General features: G+C 48.7%; 1 long non-coding RNA gene across 1 annotated transcript; it reads left to right on the top strand.

Annotated features, from left to right (window-relative positions):
- The first annotated feature begins 807 nt into the window (after window positions 1-807).
- LOC119952487 lies at window positions 808-14,905 on the top strand. Its single transcript, XR_005457873.1, has 2 exons — window positions 808-1,207; window positions 12,386-14,905. It is a non-coding gene; the product is annotated as an uncharacterized LOC119952487 (long non-coding RNA).
- Window positions 14,906-15,467: the final 562 nt, after the last annotated feature.

The raw sequence follows: 15,467 nt of genomic DNA, 5'->3' as shown, positions 1-15,467 counted from the left end.
TAGTGGAGGACATTGGAGACAGCTGTGATGGGAAATCAGTGTCATCATTGGACTTGCGGTCCGGGGTGTCCTGAGTCTATGGCTCAGGTCTATGGCTCACATCCGTGTTGGTATCCTCGTAGCTGGTTGGCCCCTGGGGTTCTGGCTGTGGTTGGGGGGACATCAGAAGGGCTGCCTCATCACCAGCAGGTCTTGCAAGATACAAGACAAGAGGCACTGCTGGGTGGGGGAAGTGGGGGGGGGGGGGGGGGGGGGGGTTTGGGTGGGGGGGAGCATGTGCTACCATTATTGATTTAGGCATTTTATATCTTATCCCTATGTCTCCGATTATAGTCGGATGATATAAACTAATTAAATATTTATTAAACATATTTCCATTGAATGGAGGGGCTGGTACCCAGTATTCGTGGCGAATCATGGCAGGGCACCATGGCAGCACAGTATGTAGCACTGTTGCTTTGCAGCACCAGGGTCCCAGATTCGAATCCTGGCTTGGGTCACTGTCTGTGTGGAATCTGCATGTTCTCCCCATGTCTGCGTGGGTTTCCTCCGAGTGCTCCGGTTTCCTTCCACAAGTCCCAAAAGACGTGTTTGTTCGGTGAATTGGACATTCTGAATTCTCCCTCAGTGTACCTGAACAGATGACGGAAGGCGACTAGTGGATTTTCACAGTAACTTCCTTGCAATTTAATGTAAGCCTATTTGTGACAATAAATATTAGTATTATTTATTTTATTTAAAAATCAGAATGTTCCCTATCCTCAGTGCAGGAGCCTCTTGCGCAGGCGTACCGGCGCATTGTGGAATGAGCATACGCATGCGCAGTGTATGTGCGGTAGCTGCAGGATGGGGAGTATATCGGCTGCACAACTCGAGAGTAATACCGGATTATCGGAGGGGAATGAAGGCGGTGTCGTGGGTGGACAAACTTTCTGAACACCCAGTGGTGGACTGAATACCCAAATAAGATCCGATCGGTGCCCCGTACGCACCAAACGGAACCGCGGCAATAGCTGCCTGAGTTGGAGGCTCCGAGTTAGCGGCCGCCATCTTTATAGGGGCCATGTGTAGTAGTACGCATGCGCAGTCATCCTGCTACGGGAAGCAGGAGAAGAATGGTTGGATAGGAGAGGGGGATTGACAGTCAAACCAAAATCTGATGGAGTCACGAGATTAATCAAAACCTGGATATGATCTGTCTCTGAGTGTAAGTATAGGTTTCCAGGTCATTACCACTCTGTAAAATGTCTGTCTCGCATTCTTCCCTGTGGACCTTGCTCAAAATTTTAATTCTATGTCACTACAGGAAACAACTTTTCTTTACTAACCTTACATAAAACTCAGGACCCTCCCATCCTCCATAATGTCTGGTGTTCACTGGTTTACACAGACCCATGTCTGTGACATCACACCGACAATTGCACAGTGACCACGTCCCTGCTCCCCGGGGATTTCCTCAACTAGGAGATTTTTCTCTGACTCCAGAGCTTCTGATTTCTTTCCAGCTGCAGGCTCGGGCAGTTTTTACGGTTTGAGGGAAACAATTTTAATCATTTAAAATGATTACATTTTATTTTAAAATTTTAATTTAAAGTGAAAATTTTAATTTAGAGATTTGAATTTAGAGATGTGCTAGGCCCTATGTCTCTGGGGCTGGTGTGACTCCTTTACTGTGGAACCGTATCCATTGCCATCCATTGCTCTGATTCAACTTTACCCTCCCTCATCAACTCTTTGCTATTGTCTAACTTCCTCTGTCTCTAATCGTGGGTGTTTTTAAACTATGTTTAGTATTTTACAATGTTTAATGAGGTTTCCACAGCTGGCCATCCCTGACCAGGAAGCTTTATCTTCCCATGGTATCTTTCATGGTCAGTAATTGCTGTTCCTGCACTGTGTCTTCCACTTCTGAGCTTATATTGACTATCAAATTCTGTGAGGTGGAGATGCTGGCGTTGGACTGGGGTGAGCACAGTAAGAAGTCTTACAACACCAGGTTAAAGTCCAACAGGTTTGTTTCAAACACTAGCTTTCGGAGCACTGCTCCTTCCTCAGGTGAATGAAGAGGTAGATTCCAGAAACATATATACAGACAAAGTCAAAGATGCAAGACGATACTTTCTTGCTTTCTTGCATCTTTGTAGAAACTTAATGTCAGTGTCCATATGCACGATCTTCTTGGAGATCCTCTCCACTTTGAGCTGGCAGTTTGCGGTGTCGATGATAGCATCGACTTGCATCTTTGGGGTTGTATAATTAACAGGAATGTTTCTGGAATATTTGAAAGATGCTCATTTAATCAATAATAAACCAGCCCTAATTATGATCCTATTACAATGAGGGACCTGTTCTATTTCCAGGAAATTATATTTTTAATTTATTCCTGAGAACTGGGCTTTTTGTAACAGTCTTGTCAATGTTTCTGAATCAAGGTATTGTGTCCAGTAAAATAACAAAACTTGAAGCTGAGGATTTTGTTTATCAGTTTTGTGGTTTACTTATCAGAGCTAGTATTGTAGCGGGTGTGCTAGTGTCATAGAATATCAATGTTCTGGGTTGGTTATTGTTAATAAAAAGCCCTCTCCATCTCCCCCCACTTCTAAAACCCTCCTCTCCCTGTCTCTACACCTCTCCTTCTCTCCAATTCACCCCTCCTTGTCTCTCCATATCCACTTCTGGTTTAACCAGATCGGTCAAGGCAACCTTGAGGAGGAGTTTATAGAATGTATCCGCGATAGTTTCCTAGAACAGTACGTAATGGACCTACGAGAGAACAAGCGATCCTAGATCTTGTCCTATGTAATGAGACAGGATTGATTCATGATCTCATAGTTAGGGATCCTCTTGGAAGGAGCGATCATAATATGGTGGAATTTAAAATACAGATGGAGGGTGAGAAAGTAAAATCAAATACTAGTGTTTTGTGTTTAAACAAAGAAGATTACAATGAGATGAGAGAAGAACTAGCTTAGGTAGACTGGGAGCAAAGACTTTATGGTGGAACAGTTGAGGAACAGTGGAGAACCTTCCAAGTGATTTTACACTGCTCAGCAAAGGTTTATACCAACAAAAAGGAAGGACGGTAGAAAGAGGTAAAATCGACCGTGGATATCTAAGGAAATAAGGGAGAGTATCAAATTGAAGGAAAAAGTATATCAAGTGGCAAAGATTGGTGGGAGACTAGAGGACTGGGAAATCTTTGGGGGGCAACAAAAAGCTACTAAAAAGCTATAAAGAAGAGTAAGATAGAGTATGAGAGTAAACTTGCTCAGAATATAAAAACAGACAGTAAAGGTTTTTACAAATATATAAAACAAAAAAGAGTGGCTACGGTAAATATTGGTCCTTTAGAGGATGAGAAGGGAGTTTTAATAACGGGAGATGAGGAAATGGCGAAGGAACTGAACAGGTTTTTTGCGTTGGTCTTCACAGTGGAAGACACAAATAACATGCCAGTGACTGACAGAAATGAGGCTATGGCAGGTGAGTACCTTGAGAGGACTGTTATCACTAAGGAGGTAGTGATGGGCAAGCTAATGGGGCTAAAGGTAGACAAGTCTCCTGGCCCTGATGGAATGCATCCCAGAGTGCTAAAAGAGATGGCTAGGGAAATTGCAGATGCACTAATGATGATTTACCAAAATTCACTAGACTCTGGGGTGGTCCCGGTGGATTGGAAATTAGCAAATGTGACCCCACTGTTTAAAAAAAGTTGGTAGGCAGAGAGCAGGAATTTATAGGCCAGTGAGCTTAACTTCAGTAGTAGGGAAGATGCTGGAATCTATCATCAAGGAAGAAATAGCGAGGCATCTGGATAGAAATTGTCCCATTGGGCAGACGCAGCATGGGTTCACAAAGGGCAGGTCGTGCCTAACTAATTTAGTGGAATTTTTTGAGGACATTACCAGTGCAGTAGATAACGGGGAGCCAATGGATGTGGTATATCTGGATTTCTAGAAAGCCTTTGACAAGGTGCCACACAAAAGGTTGCTGCATAAGATAAAGATGCATGGCATTAAGGGTAAAGTAGTAGCATGGATAGAGGATTGGTTAATCAATAGAAAGCAAAGAGTGGGGATTAATGGGTGTTTCTCTGGTTGGCAATCAGTAGCTAGTGGTGTCCCTCAGGGATCCATGTTGGGCCCACAATTGTTCACAATTTACATAGATGATTTGGAATTGGGGACCAAGGGCAATGTGTCCAAGTTTGCAGATGACACTAAGATGAGTGGTAAAGCAGGGTAGCATGGTGGTTAGCATAAATGCTTCACAGCTCCAGGGTCCCAGGTTCGATTCCCGGCTGGGTCACTGTCTGTGTGGAGTCTGCACGTCCTCCCCCTGTGTGCGTGGGTTTTCTCCAGGTGCTCCGGTTTCCTCCCACAGTCCAAAGATGTGCGGGTTAGGTGGATTGGCCATGCTAAATTGCCCGTAGTGTCCTAATAAAAGTAAGGTTAAGGGGGGGGTTGTTGGGTTACGGGTATAGGGTGGATACGTGGGTTTGAGTAGGGTGATCATGGCTCGGCCAACATTGAGGGCCGAAGGGCCTGTTCTGTGCTGTACTGTTCTATGTTCTAAAGCGAAAAATGCAGAGGATACTGGAAGTCTGCACAGGGATTTGGATAGGTTAAGTGAATGGGCTAGGGTCTGGCAGATGGAATACAATGTTGAGAAATGTGAGGTTATCCATTTTGGTAGGAATAACAGCAAACGGGATTATTATTTAAACGATAAAAGTATTAAAGCATGCCGCTGTGCAGAGAGACCTGGGTGTGCTAGTGCATGAGTCACAGAAATTTGGTTTACAGGTGCAACAGGTGATTAAGAAGGCAAATGGAATTTTGTTCTTCATTGCTAGAGGGATGGAGTTTAAGACTAGGGAGGTTATGCTGCAATTGTATAAGGTGTTAGTGAGGCCACACCTGGAGTATTGTGTTCAGTTTTGGTCTCCTTACTTGAGAAAGGCCATACTGGCACTGGAGGGTGTGCAGAGGAGATTCACTCGGTTAATCCCAGAGTTGAAGGGGTTGGATTATGAGGAGAGGTTGAGTAGACTGGGACTGTACTCGTTGGAATTTAGAAGGATGAGGGGGGATCTTATAGAAACATTTAAAATTATGAAGGGAATAGATAGGATAGATGCGGGCAGGTTGTTTCCACTGGTGGGTGAAAGCAGAACTAGGGGACATAGCCTCAAAATAAGGGGAAGTAGATTTAGGACTGAGTTTAGGAGGAACTTCTTCACCTCAAGGGTTGTGAATCTATGAAATTCCTTGCCCAATGAAGCAGTTGAGGCTCCTTCATTAAATGTTTTTAAGGTAAAGATAGATAGTTTTTTGAAGAATAAAGGGATTAAGAGTTGTGGTGTTCGGGCCGGAAAGTGGGGCTGAGTCCACAAAAGATCAGCCATGATCTCATTAAATGGCGGAGCAGGCTCGAGGGGCCAGATGGCCTACTCCTGCTCCTAGTTCTTATGTTCTTATGTTCTCTCACTGTCTCTCCCATTCCCCTCTCTCAGCCTCTCCATCTCTCATTCTCTCTGTCTCTCCCACTCTCCTCTACATAAGACCATAAGATATAGGAGCAGAATTAGACCATTCGGCCCATCATGTCTGCTCCACCATTCAATCATGGCTGATATGTTCTCATCCCCATGCCTTCTCCCCGGAACCCCTGATCCCCTTGTTAATCAAGAACACCAAACTTCAAGAACAAGGAGTAAGCAATTTAGCCTCTTGAGCCTGCTGCACCATTCAATACGATCATGGATGATCTCAACATTGCCTCAAGTCCACTGTCCTGCCCGTTCTCTGTAACCCTTCAACGCATTACTAATTAATATGTGTCTAACTCCTCCTTAAATGTACACACTGTCCCAGCATCCACCACACTTTGGGATAAGGAATTCCACAGATTCACGACTTTTGGGGAGAAGTAGTTTCTCCTCATCTCTGTTTTACATTTGCTACCCCTTATTCTGATACTATGACCACTCATTATAGAATGCCTCACAGGAGGAAGCTTCTGCACCACATCTACTTTATCCATATCTTTTATCATCTTATATACCTGAATTTGACCTCCCCTCATTCTTCTAAACCTCTCCTTTCCCTGCCTCTCCAACACCCCTTCTCTCACTGTCTCTCCCACTCTCCTCTCCCTGCCTCTACAGCTCCCCTTCTCTCTCTCTGTCCCTCTTGTCACACAGAGAGTTCTAGCCAGTGGATTATGGCTACTCTACCAGGCTGAGATGGAGATACTTCTGGTTTCTCAGAGTCGAGGATATGGGGCATGGCTGGTAAAGTAGAGTTGAAGTCTAAGATCAGCTATTATTGTATTAAATGGCAGAGCAGGCTCGACTGGGAGTTAAGTCTTCTCTTGGTCTTTTTTTTAAGCAGACAATTTTATTGAGGTATTTTTTGGCATTGTAAACGGTAACAATATACATTAGTGTGCAGACACCAATTACAAAAAACATAGTGCAAATAACAGTTCCTCTCTCGCAAATAGACCCACCTATTCTTCCCCCCTACTCTACACTATTGTACCCCCCCCCCCCCCCCCCCCCGCCCAGGCTGGCGATTTGTTCCCCGCCAAGAAGTCGATGAATGGTTGCCACCTCCGGGCGAACCCCGATAGTGATCCCCGTAAGGCGAACTTGATTTTTTTCCAAGCCGAGAAAGCTTGCCATGTCCACCAGCCATACTTCGGTCTTTAGGGGCTTTGAGTCCATCCAGGCCAACAGTATTTGTCGCTGGGCTATCAGGGAAACAAAGGCCACAACGTCGGCCTCTATCCCCTCCTGGACTCCCAGGTCCTCCGACACCCCAAAAATCGCCACCTCTGGACTCATCGCCACACTTGTTTTCAGTACCCGGGATATGACGTCTGCAAATCCCTGCCAGTATCCCCTGAGTTTTGGACACGCCCAGAACATGTGGACATGGTTCACTGGTCCCCCCCCCCCCCCCCCCCCCCCCACATCTAGCACAGTTGTCCTCCAGCCCAAAGAATTTGCTCATCCGGGCCACCGTCATGTGGGCCCGGTGAACTACCTTGAACTGAATCAGGCCGAGCCTGGCACATGTTGCGGTTGCATTTACCCTCCTCAGAGCGTATGCCCATACGCCTCCCTCCAACTCCCCACCAAGCTCCTCCTCCCACTTGAGTTTCAGTTCCTCGGTCCCTGTGTCCTCAGCTCCCATAAGCTCCTTTTAAATATCTGAGGCTCTCCCCTCTCCTACCTCACTTCTGGAATCTACCCTGTCCTGGATCCCCCTTGGTGGAAGGCGTGGAAAGGACAGGACCTGTCTACGTACGAAATCTCACACCTGCAAGTACTGAAAGTCATTCCCCCTCGCCAGCCCAAACTTCTCCTCTAGCACCCTCATGTTCGCGAAGCTCCCTTCCAGGAACAGGTCGCCCATCCTTCCCACCCCTGCCCTCCACCACGCTCGAAACCCGCCATCCATCTTCCCCGGGACAAATCGGTGGTTGTCACATATTGGGGACTTGACCGACGCTCCCACTTCCCCCGCATGCCTCCTCCATTGGCCCTAAATCCGCAAAGCCGCCACCATTACAGGGCTGGTGGAGTACCTGGCCAGTGGGAGCGGCAGAGGAGCCGTGACCAGGGCTGCCAAGCTGGTGCCCCTGCATGAAGCAGCCTCCACCCACCCCAAACCGACCCCGTACCCACCATCCATTTCCTTATCATGGCTATGTTAGCTGCCCAGTAGTAGTTGCTGAGGTTCGGCAACGCCAGTCCCCCCTCGCTACGGTTCCGTTCCAGCATCCCCCTCTTTACCCGTGAGGATTTCCCTGCCCAAACAAACCCCAGGATGATTTAATTGATTTTTTTAAAGAAGGACCGCGGAATGAAAATAGGGAGACACTGAAAAATAAACAGGAATCTTGGGAGGATCGTCATCTTCACCGTCTGTACTCTCCGCGCTAGTGACAGCGGGAGCGCATCCCACCTCCGAAACCCGCTCCTCATTTGCTCCACCAGCCTAGACAAGTTCAATTTATGCATCTTGCCCCAGTCACGCGCCACTTGTATCCCTAAATACCTAAAACTTTCCCCAACCAGCCTAAACGGTAGGTCCCTCAGCCTATTCTCCTGACCCCTCGCCTGCACAACAAACATCGTGCTTTTTGCCACATTCAACTTGTAGCCCGAAAACAGGCCAAATTCCACTAGAATTTCCATAATCCCATCCATCCCTGCCGCTGGATCTGACACGTACAAAAGCAGGTCATCTGCGTAGAGCGAGACCTTGTGTTCTATCCCACCCCTGACCATTCCCTTCCATCCCCTTGCCGCTCTCAGAGCAATTGCCAGCGGTTCTATGGCCAACGCAAACAGCAGTGGAGACAGGGGGCATCCCTGTCTTGTCCCGCGGTGTAGTCTAACATACTCAGATGTCGTCCTGTTCATCCTTACACTAGCCTCCGGGGCCTGATATAGTAGTCTAACCCAGTCCACAAAGACTTCTCCAAACCCAAACCGTCCCAGCACCTCCCATAAGTAGTCCCACTCCACCCGGTCAAAAGCCTTTTCGGCATCCTTTGCCTCCACCTCTCTGCTCTGCGGGGGCATCATAATCACATTGAGTAGCCTTCTTAGATTGGCTACCAGCTGCCCGCCCTTAACAAACCCTGTTTGGTCCTCCACAATCACGTCCGGTACGCAGTCTTCGATTCTGGATGCCAGGATCTTCACCAGCAGTTTAGTGTCCACATTAATCCGGGAGATTGGCCTATAGGACCCACAAGCTTCCGGATCTTTATCCCGTTTTAATATCAGCGAGATGGTGGCTTGCGACATCGTCGGGGGTAGCACCCCATTGTCCCTCTCCTCGTTAAACACCCTAGCCAGCACTGGCCCCACTATCCCCGAGAACATTTTGTAGAACTCCACTGGATACCCGTCCGGCCCCAGGGCTTTATCTGACTGCATGGCCTTCAGGTCCCCCATTACTTCTTCAGCTCTAATCGGGGCCCCCCCAGCCCCTCTACCATCCCCTGCCCACCTTTGGGAAGGTCAGCCCATCTAAGAAGCGCCTCATCCCCTCCAGCCCCATGGGGGGTTCTGAGATATACAGCTTGCTGTAAAAGTCCCTGAATACCCTGTTCAATCCTACCGAGTCCCCAACCCGGTTCCCTGCCCGGTCCACTACCGTCCCTATTTCCCTGGCCGCCTCCCTCTTCCTAAGTTGCTGTGCAAGCATTCTGCTGGCTTTCTCCCCATACTCGTACACCGCGCCCCTGGCTTTTCTGAGCTGCTCTACAGCCTTCCCAGTGGATAGTGCCCCCAGCTCCACCTGCAGTCTCCGTTGTTCCCTAAGTAGCTCTGCCCTCGGGGCCTCTGCATATTTCCTATCCGTCCGTACCATCTCCTGCACCAGTCTGTCCCTCTCCGCCCTGTCCGTTCTGTCCCTATGGGCTCGGTTGAGATCAGCTACCCTCTCACCACCACCTTCCAACGCCTCCCAGAGCACCGCTGCTGTATCGTTGACCTGCAGGTAGTCCTGCATGCATTTCCCCACTCTCTCACACACCCTCTCATCTGCCAACAATCCCACCTCTAACCTCCATTGTGGGCGCTGGTAACTTTCTTAGCAGACCTGCAGGTCGATCCAATGTGGAGCCTGGTCCGAAACAGTGATCGCCGAGTATTCTGTATCCCTCACCCCCTCCAAAAAGTCCCTACTCATAATAAAGAAGTCACTAAGAGAATAAACCTTGTGAACATGTGAATAGAACGAGAACTCCTTCTCCGTTGGCCGGCTTATTCTCCAGGGGTCTACCCCCCCAATTTGTTCCATCAACCCACTCAGTTCCTTTGCCATTGCCGGGACCCTGCCCGTTCTGGAGCAAGACCGGTCCAAGTCGGGATCGAGGACTTATTAAAGTCCCCACCCATAATCAACTTGTGTGAATCCAAGTCGGGGATTTTCCCCAGCAGGCTTTTGATGAAATCTACATCATCCCAGTTTGGAGTGTAAACATTCACTAGGATCATCCTCACCCCCTCAAGCTTGCCCCGGACCATGAGAAATCTACCACCCCCATCTGCAACTGTGCTGTCCGCCCCAAATTTAACCTGTTTGTTAATTATGATCGCGACCCCTCTGGTCTTAGCATCAAGCCCCGAATGGATGACCTGGCTAACCTAGCCCTTCCGTAATCTAATCTGGTCCGCCACTTTCAAATGTGTCTCCTGCAGCAACATTACATCCGTCTTCAGAGCCTGTAAGTGCAAGAACGCATGTGCCCTCTTGACCAGCCCGTTTAATCCGCTAACATTCCAGGTGATCAGCCTGGCTGAAGGGCACCCTGGCCCCCTGTACGCCGATCAGCCATCCTCCTTCTTGGGCCCATCTCCTGCCCATGAGCCGCGCCTCCCCTGGTCCGCCTCTTGACAGCTCCCACCCCCGACCTCTTCCCTGTTAACCTGGTTACTGGTTAAGTTCCCTCCCTCATCAACAGATCATCTCTTCCCCCCCCCCCCCCCCCCCCCCCTTGTAACCTAACCCCTGCCATATACTGGCTGGATACACACCCCCCACCTCACTCCCGTTGACTAGCTCAAAGCAGCTAGCCTGGTGGCTCTCAACTCCGGCGCCATTATGTCTCCCCCTATTGCCCCCCCACCCCCTGCCCATCAACAGCACCTCCCCAGAACAGCCCTGTTCGAGCAATCGCTCTGGGACCAAAAGAGAGAGAAAACAAACAAAGAAAGAACAAAGCTCGCCCCCACAATAGTGCAATTCAAACTGTGTAATGAGGTGGGCGCTACCACCCACCCCCTTCCCAACATTCCCAGAAAAAAGCATAAAGAACCCGAATGGCCCCCCAGCACCCAATAACATAAAACTTTAACTATGACTTTAAAACTTTCAAACAGGCCAACACAAACACGAAGGGCAATCTGTGAACAACTGCAGACATCCCTTAATACACTCTAACTTGAGTCCATGGGTCCTCAGTTCGGCACCAGTCCATGCCCCTTAGCGAAGTCCATCGCTTCCTCCGGGTCGTCAAAATAATGTTGCTGTTCCCGGTATGTGACCCAAAGCCGTGCCGGGAAAAGTGGCCCGAACTTGACCTTTTTAAACAGGATCTCTTGAATTTGTCTGTAGGCTGCCCTCTTTCTGGCCACCTCCTAGCTCAGATCCTGGTAGACGCGCAGGACACTGTTTTTCCATGAGCAGCTCTTCGTGCTCTTGGCTCACTGTAGAAACCGCTCCTCGTCCACGAACCTATGGAACCTGACCACCATTGCCCCCCCCCCCCGGCCGTGGCTGCCTCGCCTGCACTCTGTGTGCCCTGTCCAGCTCCAACGGACGCGGGAAGAAACCATCCCCCACCAGCTTCTGTCTGCCACATATGCCGTAGCATCCACTCCCTCGTCCCCTCCGAGAGCCCAATGATTCTCAGATTCTGCCGGCGAGACCTGTTTTCCCGGTCCTCCAGTCTGTCCATCAGCCTTGCTTGCTGCTCCTTCAACTTTCTAATTTCCACGTCCGCTACCGTTTGGAAATCCGCCTGCTCTTTCGCTGTCTTCTCCAGTGCCTGGACCTTCTTATCCTGAGTGTCCAGCCTCTGGTCCAGTCGCTCCACCGCTTTCTCGAGCGGTTCCAAACTATCCCGCTTCAGTGCTGCAAAGCTCTCTTTCATGACCTTCAGCATGTTGTCCAGTGCTGTCTGGACCGTCCTTTCCGTGGTCCGGTCATCGGCCATCTTTCCTCCCACTTGAGCTTCCACACCACCTTTGTTCAGCCCCTTCTTCGCCTGTTTTCGTTCCCTTCTGCTCCTTTAGTCCATACAACTCTGTATGGATTCCGATCTAGAGTGCTATTGTTTTTCACTCCAGTGCTCAAAAGTTCAAAAAAGTCGGGGGAAAAGGTCTTAAAGTCTGAGAGCCACCAAATGCGCGACTTACTCCCTCATAGCCACCACCGGAAGTCCCTTGTTCTTATTTCTTAAGTTCTTGTGGCGACCAGGGGGCGAGATTCTCCGCCGGCGGGATTCTCCGTTTAGCCGACGCCCGGGGGTTTCCCGACAGCGTGGGCCTGCCCCACAATGGGAAACCCCATTTACCGGCCGACGTATCGGAGAATCCCGCCAGCGGGTCGGGCAGAAATGTGGTGCGGTGGGGCGGAGAATCCAGCCCCAGGGTCTTTGATCCAGATTGCATGTCAGGTTCCCTTCCCTGAAGGACATTAGTGAACCAGTTGGGTTTTTACAACAATCCAGCCACTTTCATGGTCACTTTTTCCGAGTGCCGGCCCCACAAATTATCACATTCATTCAGCTCAATTTCACAACCTGCCTTTGTGTTTTTGTGGGTTCTCTCTCACTTTTTTCTGTTTTAAATCAGTTTCACAGGGGAGGATTTACAGTCAGGAAACTGAAATCAAACATTACATCAGGATCTGAGAAAATCACCCAATTTATCATAACCTGAATATTATTGGATTTTGAACATGGAAGGAGAAAGCACCTTTCACAGTGGGGAGAAACCGTACACGTGTTCTGTGTGTGGACGAGTATTCAGCCGATCATCTGACCTGTCAAACCATAAATGCAGTCACAATGAGGAGAAACCGTGGAAGTGTTTGGACTGTGGAAAGAGATTCATTTACCCATCAGCATTGGAAAAACATTGGCGCAGTCACACTGGGGAGAGGCCGTTCACCTGCTCCGACTGTGGGAAGGGATTCATTCAGTCATCACAACTGCTGACCCACCAGCGTGTTCACACTCATGAGAGACCTTTTAAATGTCCAGACTGCGGTAAGAGCTTTAAAAGCTCTGGGAACTTGGTGACCCATCAACGTGTCCACACTGATGAGAGACCGTTCAGGTGTTCTCAGTGTGGGACTGGGTTCAGGCAATCTTGTCATCTCACTGTACACCAGCGAGTTCACACTGGGGAGAGGCTGTTCACCTGTTCTGAGTGCGGGAAGGGATTCTCTCAATCTTCAACTGTGCTGAGACACCAACGGGTTCACACAGGGGAGAGGCCGTTCACCTGCTCCCAATGTGGAAAGGGATTCACTCAGACATCCCACTTGCTGACACACCAACGAGTTCACACTGGGGAGAGACATTAATCTGCCCTCCATGTTGGAAGAGATTCGATCACCCATCACAACTGCTGAGACACCAGTGATTTCACAAGTAACTACAGTGATTGGATTTTGCTGTCAATCACATCCAGGACTCAACCATGTTCATTGGGATCTATTTCTGCTGACTCCAGCCGTGGGTGACTGTGTGGAGTTTGAACAGTCTTCTTGTGTCTGCCTGTGGGTTTCCTCCGGGTGCTCCGGTTTCCTCCCACAGTCCAAACATGTGTATGTTAGATGGATTGGTCATGCTAAATTGTCCCTTGGTGTCCAAAAAGGTAGGTGGGGTTCTTGGGTTCTGGAGATAGGGTAGGGTGTGTGTGTGTGTGGGGACGACAACAAGATAGGGTGCTCTTTCAGAGGGTTGGTGCAGACTTGATGGGCCGAATGACGTCCTTCTGCACTGTCGGAATTCAATGAATTCAAAATATTTATTAATATTCTGGATAGAAGTCAAATAAATTAGCTTTGTGTTCGATCTAAAATGTCCTGTCTTTTTAATATTTCCAACACAAGTTATTTCCTTCTGAAGGCCCCTTCCCCTCCCATTACCTCCTCCATCCTCACCTCCAACAACGTGTGAGAAGCCCATGGAGCTTCTTTGTCACAAAGATTGAGCCAATCCGATCCGCTGCCTCTGCTGCTTCCCTCCCTTCCACCTGATTGACGGCAGTTCTGGACCAATTGGAAGAAAGGGGGTGGAGTAGGAGGACTAAGCAGGAGCAGCTGGTCCTCCAATCCATCAGAATGAATGACGGGGGGAACAAGACCAGTGAGTTTGCAAGACATGGGGAGAGGCCATTCACCTGCTCTCAGTGTGGGAAGGAATTCATTTGTTCAGCTAACCTGACACACCAGCGGGTTCACACTGACGAGAGACATTTTAAATGTCATGGCTGTGGGAAACACTTTAAAAATTCTGGGGAACTGATGTCCCATCAACATGTTCACCCTAGCAAGAAACAGTTCAGGTTCTCTCTCTTTGGAACTGGGTTCAGGAGGTCATCCCAATTCACTGCACACCAGGAAATTCACACTGGGGAGAGGCCGTTCACCTACTCTTGAGTGTGGGAAGGGATTCACTCGGTCATCCCACCTACTGACACACCAACATGTTCACACTCACAAGAGACCTTTTAAATACCCAGAATGCGGGAAGTGGTTTAAATGTTCTGGGAACCTGATGACCCATCAGCATGCTCACACTGACCAGAAACATTCAGGTACTCCTACTGCGGATCAGGGTTCAAGACATCATCTCAACTCAAGTGTGCACCAGCAAATTTACATACGGACTGTTCATCTGCTCCGAGTGTGGGAAGAGATTCACTCAAGTCAGCCAACCTGCTGAATCAACATCGAGTTCACACTGATGAGAGACCTTTCAAATGTTCTAACTGCAGGAAGTGTTTTAAAAGTTCCAAGGAACTGGTATCCCATCAACCTGTTCACACTGATTAGAAAGATTTCACATGCTCTCACTGTGGGACTGGGTTCAAGTGGTCACCTCAACTCACTGCTCACCAGGAAATTCACACTGGGGAGAGACCATTCACCTGCTCCCAGTGTGGGAAGGGATTCACTCGATCATTCCATCTGCTGACACAACTGCTAGTTCACAAATAAGTAGTGATTGGGTTTTGTTGTTAATCACAACCTGGGCTGAACCATGCTCATTGGGGTCTGCTTCTGCTGATGTTCAGAAACGTCAGCTCAGTTACAGTGGGTAATGTTCTGCATAAAAATCAAATAAATCAGCTTTGTGTTAATTACAAAGTGTCTGGTCTTATTAAGTATCTCTTAACAGAAGTTAGTTCCTTCTAAAGTTCTCTCCCTCTCCCCTGTCTCCCCCAACAACCAGTGTGAACAGCTCTTGGTCACTAAGATTGAGACAATCTGATCAGCTGCCTCTGCTGCTTCCCTCTCTTCCACTAGCACACAAGGAAACAGTCTCTAAAGTTCCCACTTGTCTGAGCCTCGAACCTACATCTTTCTCTCGTTTCTCTCCTCATGCCCTCTGTGCTCACCTTCTCCATGACACCCACCTTCTGCTCCCTTGAACCTCTGCCTAAACTGTTGATCACCCAACTTCCCCACGTTCCCTCTCTCTTCTAAGAGGGACCCATCGAAAAAAACACTTGGTCTCTATCGTCTTTCCAAACTAATGCTCCCATCTCTATCCCCAAGAATTTATCCTTGGCCCCTCCTATTTCTCATCTATAATAACCTTTATTCATGTCACAAGTAGGCTTACCTTAACACTGCAGTGAAGTTACTGTGAAAAGCCCCTAGTCGCCACATTCCGGCATCTGTCCGGGTACAGAGAGGGAG

Source organism: Scyliorhinus canicula, chromosome 17 (genome assembly GCF_902713615.1).
Source record: "Scyliorhinus canicula chromosome 17, sScyCan1.1, whole genome shotgun sequence".
Classification (NCBI taxonomy): Eukaryota; Metazoa; Chordata; class Chondrichthyes; order Carcharhiniformes; family Scyliorhinidae; genus Scyliorhinus; species Scyliorhinus canicula.
The sequence above is the reverse complement of the archived record's forward strand: the minus strand, read 5'-3'. Positions and strand labels throughout refer to the sequence as shown.